This window comes from Schistocerca serialis, chromosome 3 (assembly GCF_023864345.2).
Source record: "Schistocerca serialis cubense isolate TAMUIC-IGC-003099 chromosome 3, iqSchSeri2.2, whole genome shotgun sequence".
NCBI classification, from domain to species: Eukaryota; Metazoa; Arthropoda; class Insecta; order Orthoptera; family Acrididae; genus Schistocerca; species Schistocerca serialis.
In genome coordinates this window covers 218850851-218861017 of record NC_064640.1, presented here as the reverse complement: position 1 = coordinate 218861017, position 10167 = coordinate 218850851, and the positions used below count along the sequence as shown (strand labels likewise).

General features: G+C 44.4%; 1 pseudogene; it reads left to right on the top strand.

The window, feature by feature from the left end:
- Window positions 1-8807: 8807 nt before the first annotated feature.
- LOC126471736 (5S ribosomal RNA) lies at window positions 8808-8925 on the top strand (annotated as a pseudogene).
- The last annotated feature ends 1242 nt before the right edge of the window (window positions 8926-10167 follow it).

The window sequence follows — 10167 nt, the reverse complement described above, 5'->3', positions numbered from 1 at the left end:
TTTCGGAGCGTTATACCAAATTTCCAACACCATCGTCATAGAAGGCAGTCACCTGTGCTTTCCGATAATTCTCTACGCTGGTCTATAGCGCGTAGCCTGCGCTCAAGTGTCGTCTTCGTATCCAGCGTTTCATGTGAACAGAGATGATACTCAGGACGAGCCAATTAGGGCTGGGTTGTGGATGATCGAACACTTCCCATCGAAAAGGCTGCAGGAGCATCTTCACTGCCCCTGCAAAGTGCGGCTGAGAATTGCCATGAAGAAGGAAGTGCGTGGCAATTGTGTTAGGTGGGCTGCATTCATTAAGGCGAAGCCTCTCAGCGGACCCTCCAACTTGGCGGGAGACATCGTTGTTCTAGGCACCTTTACTCGCTCACAGTGCGCTCACAACTGAAAAGAGCGTCTTGATGCGATCGACGGTCATACTAGAGACACTACCCAAAAAATCTGTGCAAAGCTTCATCGGCTTTTCACTGTGATATCCATTTCGTGACCAATCGGAACTTACTTTCTGGACAACCCTCCTGTTATACTGCTCAGTTGAACGATAATGGATTTTTGTTTATAGTTGTGGTTCCTGACGTCTGCATAATTCTCTGAATTAGAACATTTTATTTCAGTTTTAGCCAACTGAATTGTGGACTTGTGAAGGGAAGATTACTGAAGAGCACGTTCTCCATCTGTTCGCAAAATAGTTTTCAGGCCCTTGGAAAGGGCTATCGTATCCAAAAATCGCACAAGACTACCTAACATTTCAACATTCAGAAACTAAAATTAACAAACCAGATATATAAACCCATCACCCCACAAAAGACACAGACACACACATACACGCACAGACGCACACACACACACAGACTCAAAGAAGTGCGCACATGCATTTTCACAATGAAGTAGAATGATTGCTGCAGTGTGTTAAACAACATCCAGTCGGTAGTCACAGTAAATGTTATCTCGATTTTAAAACATACATACATTCTCTTCTAATGCAAGCATATAATCATTTAATATCTACAGAACCTGAGTTAACTCTCTGTGATACACGTACTGACGATATCTCAAAGATAGTTGTTACATCGTATCATGCGTTACAAGGTCTTCTTATGCACAACTGTGGTAGAACTAACGAGATCTCTGCCTCTTTGGGTAGACACGCCTTATTTTACATACAGTCAGTTACACAAGAAAGTGTACGGCGTTATCTGTATGAAATAAAATACACTATTATAAATATATGTTTACATGAAAATGTACGTTATTACTAATTACACAATTACCTAATAGTTAATCCAATCGCCTCCATTATCGATTATAGCTTGGCACCTTTTTAGCATGATTTTCACGAGATTTTCTGCATATTCTCTCGGTAATGATCTCCATATTCTTCTGATTTTATATGACAGCTGCATCGAAATATATATTGGTTTTCCTTTAAGCTTCATCTTAATATACGACCAAACAATTTCGATCGGATTAGAATCCAGAGACATTGCAGACCAATCCATCGTAGACACCCCATTGTCCTGTTTCCACGCTGTACAGAGACGGCTGCGATGTTTCGGATCATTATCCTCTCGAAGCACCCAATCCGCCTCGTTCGAGCAAAATACCCTCTTAACCGACATCAGAAGGTATTTTTGACAAATATTGCACATTTTTAAGCGTTTAAATTGGCTGTAAATATGTGCAAATAGCCAAAACTCTAACCGACAAAACAAAACATCGAACTCTCACACTGTTTATCTATACACTGTGCGAAAGCGCATTGAGTACAGATTCGATACCACTACCAGAGATGTCATTGCGGACGTTACATTTAAAATTATGGTGTACACTTTCTTGTGGATCTGACTGTACATTACGAGAGGTACTTGGTCCCCACCATTTAAAGATATACTTTGGCTGAAGCACCCGAGAGGCCCTATATTGGATTTAGCCAAGCTTGTATTTAGTGTGTTTTATACCTATGTGCTATGATCATATGATGTTCGAAAACACTCATATTGAGGATCACTCTAAAAGGTACAGTTTTTTGCATTTAAATGTCGCATAATGAGTTATTGGCTAAGAAAGGTGATTTGGCTCCTGACGCCTAATTTCCTGCCCCCAGTTCAGGCCGTACACTATGTAAGGCCAACATCATAACATAATCGTAACAATAATTTTGTAAAGGAACTTCTAGTTAAAATTTAATACTGTTGTGTTTAGGATTATTTAACTTTTTGAGAGTTACAATTTAATACTGTTGTGTTTAGGATTAGTTCACTTTCAGAGGCCGAGATGCGTCATTTTGACAACTGCCTTTACATTGTCACATTTCATTACAGCTTTTACAGTTGTGAACTGTCATGTCGCCTGCAGTCTTTGCGTTGCAAGGGAAACTCTCCATCCCACCCCCATCAGATTTAGTGGTAAACTGACCCAGTGGATAGCCCATCAAAAACTGAACACAGATCAAGCATGAAAAGAGGAAGAAGCTGTACTGAACAGTGAGAAAAGAAGCAATGTCGAAACAGTGAACAGCCGAAGCTCAAATGTAACACATCGAGCAATTTTTAATATTCATGGCATCGTGGTTATGTGGTCACGGTTTTGGGCTACGAGGAGAGAGATTCGCGTTCAAATCTCCTTCTTGTCTTTTTTTTTTTTCAACAAAATTATTAACTGTCCATCCGCTCACTGACTTCTGTTCGCTGTATTCAAATTTTGTCATGGTGTAACGACCGTTTGCAACAAGGGATCTCCAGACGTACGTATCTCCCATTTTTTCTGCACAAGTATTACGTGTTATGACACTTGAGTTCCGTTTTGGAAGTTTTGGCTCTTTAATTCCTTTGTTGTAACACACTTCACACTCGTTTATTTGTTGTTTTCATTTCTGTGAGGTCTATGTGGTAGCTCGCCTGTTCACACTATTCAGCACATTTACTTGCGACGATAATATGTTCTTACCAATGACTCAAATTCTATAACCAATGTATAAGAATTGCATAGACTAGAGAAGAACAGACCGGATGGAATGTTCATAATTTTGTAGAAAAAAATAACAGGCACGAGGGAGATTTGAATGTGGATCTCCCCCTTCGCAGTCCAACACCGGGACCACATAAGCATAACGCCGAGGTTATTAAAATTCGCTCGACGTCGCACATCTTCAACTTGAACCGTCCACTGTTTCTATTTTGCATCTTTTTTCCACAGTTCAGTACACCTTCATCCTCTTTTCATGCTTGATCTGTGTCCAGTTTTTGACGGTCTATCCACTGGGTCATTTTACCACTAAATCTGAGGGAGACGCTCTGGGGAATTTCCCCTGTTAGATACAGCGAAGAGCAACGGTGTTAATGCAAATCAGTGTGCCTCCACAGCGCACGCCAGCTCCCGCCAGCAGTGACACCACAGCGAGTCGCGGCCCAGGACACCGGCTCATCACACCTTTGGTCTTACGTGCGTCAACACCAAGTAAATAGCTCAACATCTCTACGCATCATCAGACTCTAAGACGAACGTTAGCAGACGTTATTTGTTTCTCTCTCTGGTTCATCGATTCGATTATCTCCAACTGATAATCGACCTGGACTGTCTACAGATCACGACTGTTACTCATATATTTGCGTAATGTGTTACGTATTGTAAATATAACTGGTTCACTGTGCCGCACTTCCTGAATGCAGATACTGATTTAATGATTACCTGTGAAGTCCGTATTGGTGTACTTCACTGGCGACGACGATAAAACGACGACGACTTCCTGCTTCCAGAATGAAATTTTCATTCTGCAGCAGAGTGTGCGGTGATTTTGAAACTTCCTGGCAGATTAAAACTGTGTGCCACACCGAGACTCGAACTCGGGACCTTTGCCTTTTGCGGGCAAGTGCTCTACCAACTGAGCTACCCAAGCCCGACTCACGATCCGTCCTCACAATTTTACTTCCGGCAGTACCTCGTCTCCTACCTTCCAAACTTGACAGAAGCTGTCCTGCGAAACTTGCAGGACTAGCACTACTGGAACAAAGGATACTGAGGATGTTTCCAGAATGAAATTTTCACTCTGCAGCGGAGTGTGTGCTGATTTTGAAGCTTCCTGGCAGGTTACACTGCTGGCCATTAAAATTGCTACACCAAGAAGAAATGCAGATGATAAACAGGTATTCATTGGACAAGTAATTCGACAAATATATTATACCAGAATTGACATGTGATTACATTTTCACGCAGTTTGGGTGCATAGATTCGGAGAAATCAGTACCCAGGACAACCACCTCTGGCCGCAATAACGGCCTTGATACGCCTGGGCGTTGAGTCAAACAGAGCTTGGATGGCGTGTACAGGTACAGCTGCCCATGCAGCTTCAACACGATACCACAGTTCATCAAGAGTAGTGAGTGACTGCCATATTGTGACGAGCCAGTTGCTCGGCCACCATTGACCAGACGTTTTCAATTGGTGAGAGATCTGGAGAATGTGCTGGCCAGAGCAGCAGTCCAACATTTTCTGTACCCAGAAAGGCCTGTACAGGACCTGCAACATGCGGTCGTGAATTATCCACTTGAAATGTAGGGTTTCGCAGGGATCGAATGAAGGGTAGAGCCACGGGTCGTAACACATCTGAAATGTAACGTCCACTGTTCAAAGCGCCGTCAATGCGAACAACAGGTGACCGAGACATGTAACCAATGGCCCACCATGCCATCACGCCATCACGCTTCCAATGTGCGTTCACCGCGATGTCGCCAAACACGGATGCGACCATCATGATGCTGTAAACAGAACCTGGATTCATCCGAAAAAATGACGTTTTGCCATTCGTGCACCGAGGTTCGTCGTCGAGTACACCATCGCAGGCGCTCCTGTCTGTGATGCAGAGTCAAAGGTAACCGCAGCCATGGTCTCCGAGCTGATAGTCCATGCTGCTGCAGGCGTCGTCGAACTGTTCGTGCAGATGGTTGTTGTTTTGCAAACGTCCACATCTGTTGACTCAGGGATCGAGACGTGGCTGCACGATCCGCTACAGCCATGCGGATAAGATGGCTGTCATCTCGACTACTAGTGATACGAGGCCGTTGGGATCCAGCACGCCGTTCCGTATTACCCTCCTGAACCCACCGATTCCATATTCTGCTAACGGTCATTGGATCGCGACCAAAGCGAGCAGCAATGTCGCGATACGTTAAACCGCAATCGCGAAGGCTACAATCCGATGGTACGCATTTCTCCTCCTTACACTAGGCATCACAACGTTTCACCAGGCAACGCCGGTCAACTGCTGTTTGTGTATGAGAAATCGGTCGGAAACTTTCCTCATGTCAGCACGTTGTAGGTGTCGCCACCGGCGCCAACGTTGTGTGATTGCTCTGAAAAGCTAATCATTTGCATATCACAGCATCTTCTTTCTGTCGGTTAAATTTCGCGTCTGTAGCACGTCATCTTCGTGGGGTAGCAATTTTAATGGCCAGTAGTGTAAAACTGTGGGCCGGACTGAGACTCGAAGTCGGCACCTTTGCATGCTAATCACCAGCTGTCTAGTGATTACAATGTTCATTGTGCTACGATTTACAATGTCTGACCAGCTCCTCTGTTCGCCCAGTTTAATTCTGAGTCGGAGAACTAGGACTAATACAAATATGGGATACATCAGCGCTTCGTGGCGTATGGAATCGGTGTCTCGTAACGCCGGGACTGCTTTTCTGCGTGGGCTGGCCCCACTACTTTTAAATTGGCTGTTAAGTTGTGCCCCCTTCAGCACCCCAGTTGATTACGACGATTTGCTCAAGAAATTTCGCGATTACTATGCACATTAATCACGTATCACCGCGGCGCGTTTTAAATTTTTCCGAGCTTCCAAGCGCCCTGAGCAAACATTTAAGCAACGGGTCACGGACCTACAAGGGTTGTCACGACAGTGTCAATGTCATTGTGTCCAGTATCCTGTCAGGCTACATACGTGGACAAAATTATTCGAAATTTATTTATCGAGATCCTCCATGACCAGAAACTACGTAATCAAGTACTGAGCATCAGTAATTCTCAGACAGCGGGTCCCAGGCCGTCCCGTGCGAACGCACGCAGATCTACACTGGCTCGTCAAAACAAACAGGTGCCAGCATACTAGGATTCGCAGCGCGCACCCGTGAACCACAACAAAGGCTCAGTGCGTAGCGTGAATAGCCGTGCTCCGCTTTTCGCGGAAATCAGTCCTGTGTCGGCTGTTTTGTGAAACATCATCATAGAGAATGTAGATTTCGGAAAACTACGTGTGATCATTGGAAAAAGACGGGATATATCAAGTCTGTTTGCAAGCTAAGAAGTATTCGTCATTATCTGAGGAAATGGATATGATGGCAAATGATGCCTACAAGATCGATTCCAAAGTGAACCAGGATCGCAATGGCAAGCTTGGCGAACGCTTGCCCAAAATTCAGGTTAACCCCACGCAAGAAACGAAACGTGTAGCTTCTTTTTACAACTATCGAATCACGACACTACGCAAGGCTGTCACTCATATTCGGTCTGTGTGGACAAAACCATTATTGCAACACCAGTCGTAGAAAACAATGTTCTCGTAACAAAATGGTTCAAATGGCTCTGAGCACTATGCGACTTAACTTCTGAGGTCATCAGTCGCCTAGAACTTAGAACTAATTAAACCTAACTAACCTAAGGACATCACACACATCCATGCCCGAGGCAGGATTCGAACCTGCGACCGTAGCGGTCGCTCGATTCCAGACTGTAGCGCCTAGAACCGTACGGCCACTCCGGCCGGCTGTTCTCGTAACAGAAAGTATGTTTGGTTGTGTTGGAAGTTAATGGCAAGGACATTCTCTTTCAGCTAGACACGGAAGCTGCAACATGCCTCTTTAATCTGTAAACGTACCAGCTCATAAGCTCAAGAATGGCTCTGAGCACTATGGGACTTAACATCTGAGGTCATCAGTCCCCTAGAACTAAGAACTACTTAAACCTAACTAACCTAAGGACATCACACACATCCATGCCCGAGACAGGATTCGAACCTGCGACCTTAGTGGTCGCACAGAGTTTCTCCACATGATATTTGAACGTTCTAAAGAACGGTGCAGCTTCGCCATTAGATTGAGGGTGAAAGGACTAGTAGTTAAATATTGTATGCTGTTGTCAGCACAAAACTGCTGAAAATCGGCTGACGTGATTTATGGTCTGCGTCAAAGACAAGGACCTCAAGAAGACAATTGAGACAAAAATTAGAATACGGACCCAGCACCATACTAGAAGCAGTGGTTCATGTTATGGAGACAACGAAAGGAAATTTATTGTATGCACCTACCATCAACAACCATAGCGTGCTCCAGAAGGACCTGCGAAATCACCGTGAATGCATTTCCATGGTCCAGATGGATCTGGCCATTCACAAAAGTGTTGTGACAGAGTGGACTGATGCTCTGCACAAATACTGCAATGAGAGACCATCCATGCCCTGCCAAGTACAATGACATCAGGCGAGCTGCTTTGTGAGAATTCTGTCCCAGTGACCTTGGTGCAACAGTGCAGAACTTTCTGCTAAATGGAATGAGAAACCACAACCCATGCATCATAATTCTCTGTATGCAACAGCAGAACAACTGACTTGTAGATAATGCACAACAATGCAAAAAATAGCAATGCGCCGCAGGCTAGGGAATTTCGTTTGTACTATGTGGCCACCAATAGCGCCCTATTTGCAAAACAATCCGAAGAGCTGGATTGTACACATTTGCTCTAGCAATACACTAACAGTCAAAACTGAAATTTTAAATAATTTCAAAAGCCTGAGTATCGGTCTGATAACATGATTCATCAGACGGATGAATCTCTTTGTTGGTACTGACCGGTAACTGAGACAAGTCAGCATTCAAATGCCGTACAGTGGGAATTTACAACAATTCATATTGATAATTAGACAACAACACAGGCGAACGTTGCAATTTTTTTCACTGTCCGTGGTGGAACAGGCTTTGAAGGATTGAACAAAGCCGTTAAAGGCCGGTGATCTGTAATCAAATAGAGCTTCCGACCATACAAATAATGGTGGAATTTGGTAACTACATAGATAAAGTGTGTCCCCCTTTTTCAAGTTGACTGTAATAGCGCTGGGTTTCCTTGAGAGATCTCGGGGCAAAAGCATTGGGCCTATCACAGAAACCACTTCTGTGGGAGAGTGCAGCTCCTATCCCGTAAGAAGATGGATCCACAGCTGACATCGCAGGCTTTGCTGGATCAGAATAAATCAGATTGTGGATTCATTATATCTTCAGTGTGGATGCGTATTTCGTTTGACCTCCTGTGCGAATATAAAATTAGCGAGCATGGAGGAGATGGACAGGGACTGAGGACATGCGCCGCTAGGTGGGAATGTGAGTCAGTTCGGGAGCGTGCAGAGATAGTCCACACATTTTCGACAAACACTGCGTCTGGATAGACCAGTGGTTAACGCACCTAGTAAGCACTAGTAAGCAGAAGATCCTAGGTTCGACTCATTTTTCATTTTTCTGTGTGTGTGTATTTTTTTATGTATGAATGTGTCGTTCCTTGTGACAGCGATTTTTTGTGGATTTCTTATTCTTTATGTGACTGGATGTTTGTGTGTGGAGGGGTGGTGGGAAAAGGGGGGGGGGGGAGAGAGAGAGAAAGAGAGAGAGAGAGAGAGAGAGAGAGAGAGAGAGAGAGAGAGAGGGAGGAAAAGAGAGAGATAGAGAGAGGAAGCGGGAAGCGGGGAGGGAGAGATAGAGTGTGGGAGGAGGGGGGAAGAGAAGATTCATTAATTATTTATTTTGGTTATGCTTACGTTAGCCAACGGCCTTGCCGCAGTGGTAACACAAGTTCCCGTCAGATCACCAAAGTTAAGCGCTGTCGGGTTGGGCTAACACTTGGATGGGTGACCATCCGGTCTGCCGAGTGCTGTTGGCAAGCGGGGAGCACTCAGCCCTCGTGAGGCAAACTGAGGAGCTACTAGATTGAGAAGTACGGCTCCGGTCTCGTAAACTGACATACGGCCAGGAGAGCGCTGTGCTGACCACATGCCTCTCCGTGGTATACGCATCCAGTGACGCCTGTGATCTGAGGATGACGCGGTGGCCGGTCGGTACCGTTAGGCCTTCTAAGGCCTGTTTGGGCGGAGAGAGATGTTTATGATTTCTGTTTTTTATTGGTTTGGTGGCTAACATGATCAGTGAGTTGCTCCTTATATCGATTTGGTCATTAATTACTTTCTTTTTCATTGCAAGAGGTCTTTGCATATGAAAGCTTTCCTGTAATGTCAGATGTTTTTTCTTGTGATTGTTCCCTGTAATAGTTTTCATGTCTTGTTACATGTTGGATGGTTCACGTCCACGTTTTATCAGGTGTTCAGCAATGGTGGAATGTCTAGTTTCATACTTCCTGCTTCTTATTTGTTCTTCATACCTAGTTTTGAAATTCGTGCCTGTCACCCCAGATATTCACACTCTTGGCATTCTAACTGGTATATTCCTATTCCTAGGTAAAAAGCTCGAATTAATTTTGGGACGTGATGGCTTTAAGGGATCTGGTTATTTCATTAATATTGTCTGCAGGTAGTTTGTCGTATGTCAGTAGGTTTCCTTTAATTAGTTTTATTCTGTCTGCGGTGGGTATCGAAATGCCCTTGTTCTCCTTATTGAGAGAGATGAGTGATGCTGTTTATGGCATGTGTAGGTATTTTATTTGTTCAAATGGTTCAAATGGCTCTGAGCACTATGGGACTCAACTGCTGTGGTCATAAGTCCCCTAGAACTTAGAACTACTTAAACCTAACTAACCTAAGGACATCACACACATCCATGCCCGAGGCAGGATTCGAACCTGCGACCGTAGCGGTCGTGCGGTTCCAGACTGTAGCGCCTTTAACCGCTCGACCTCTCCGGCCGGCATTTTTTATTTGTATTATGAGTTCTGTAGTAATCAAGTAACACACAAAACAAGTCCAAGTAACACAAATATGGCTTTATTCATGAACCTGTGAACAATAATGGTAATCAGACCCTCGTGGATCCCCATATATCAAGACACAGAACACATATGTGAACAGTACGACAACCAGAACATAACAGAGGGTCAGTTAGCGCTGCTCTGTGCATATACAGGGTTTGTCATAATTAATGGCGTAAACCCATACAGTTTAAAGTACACGAT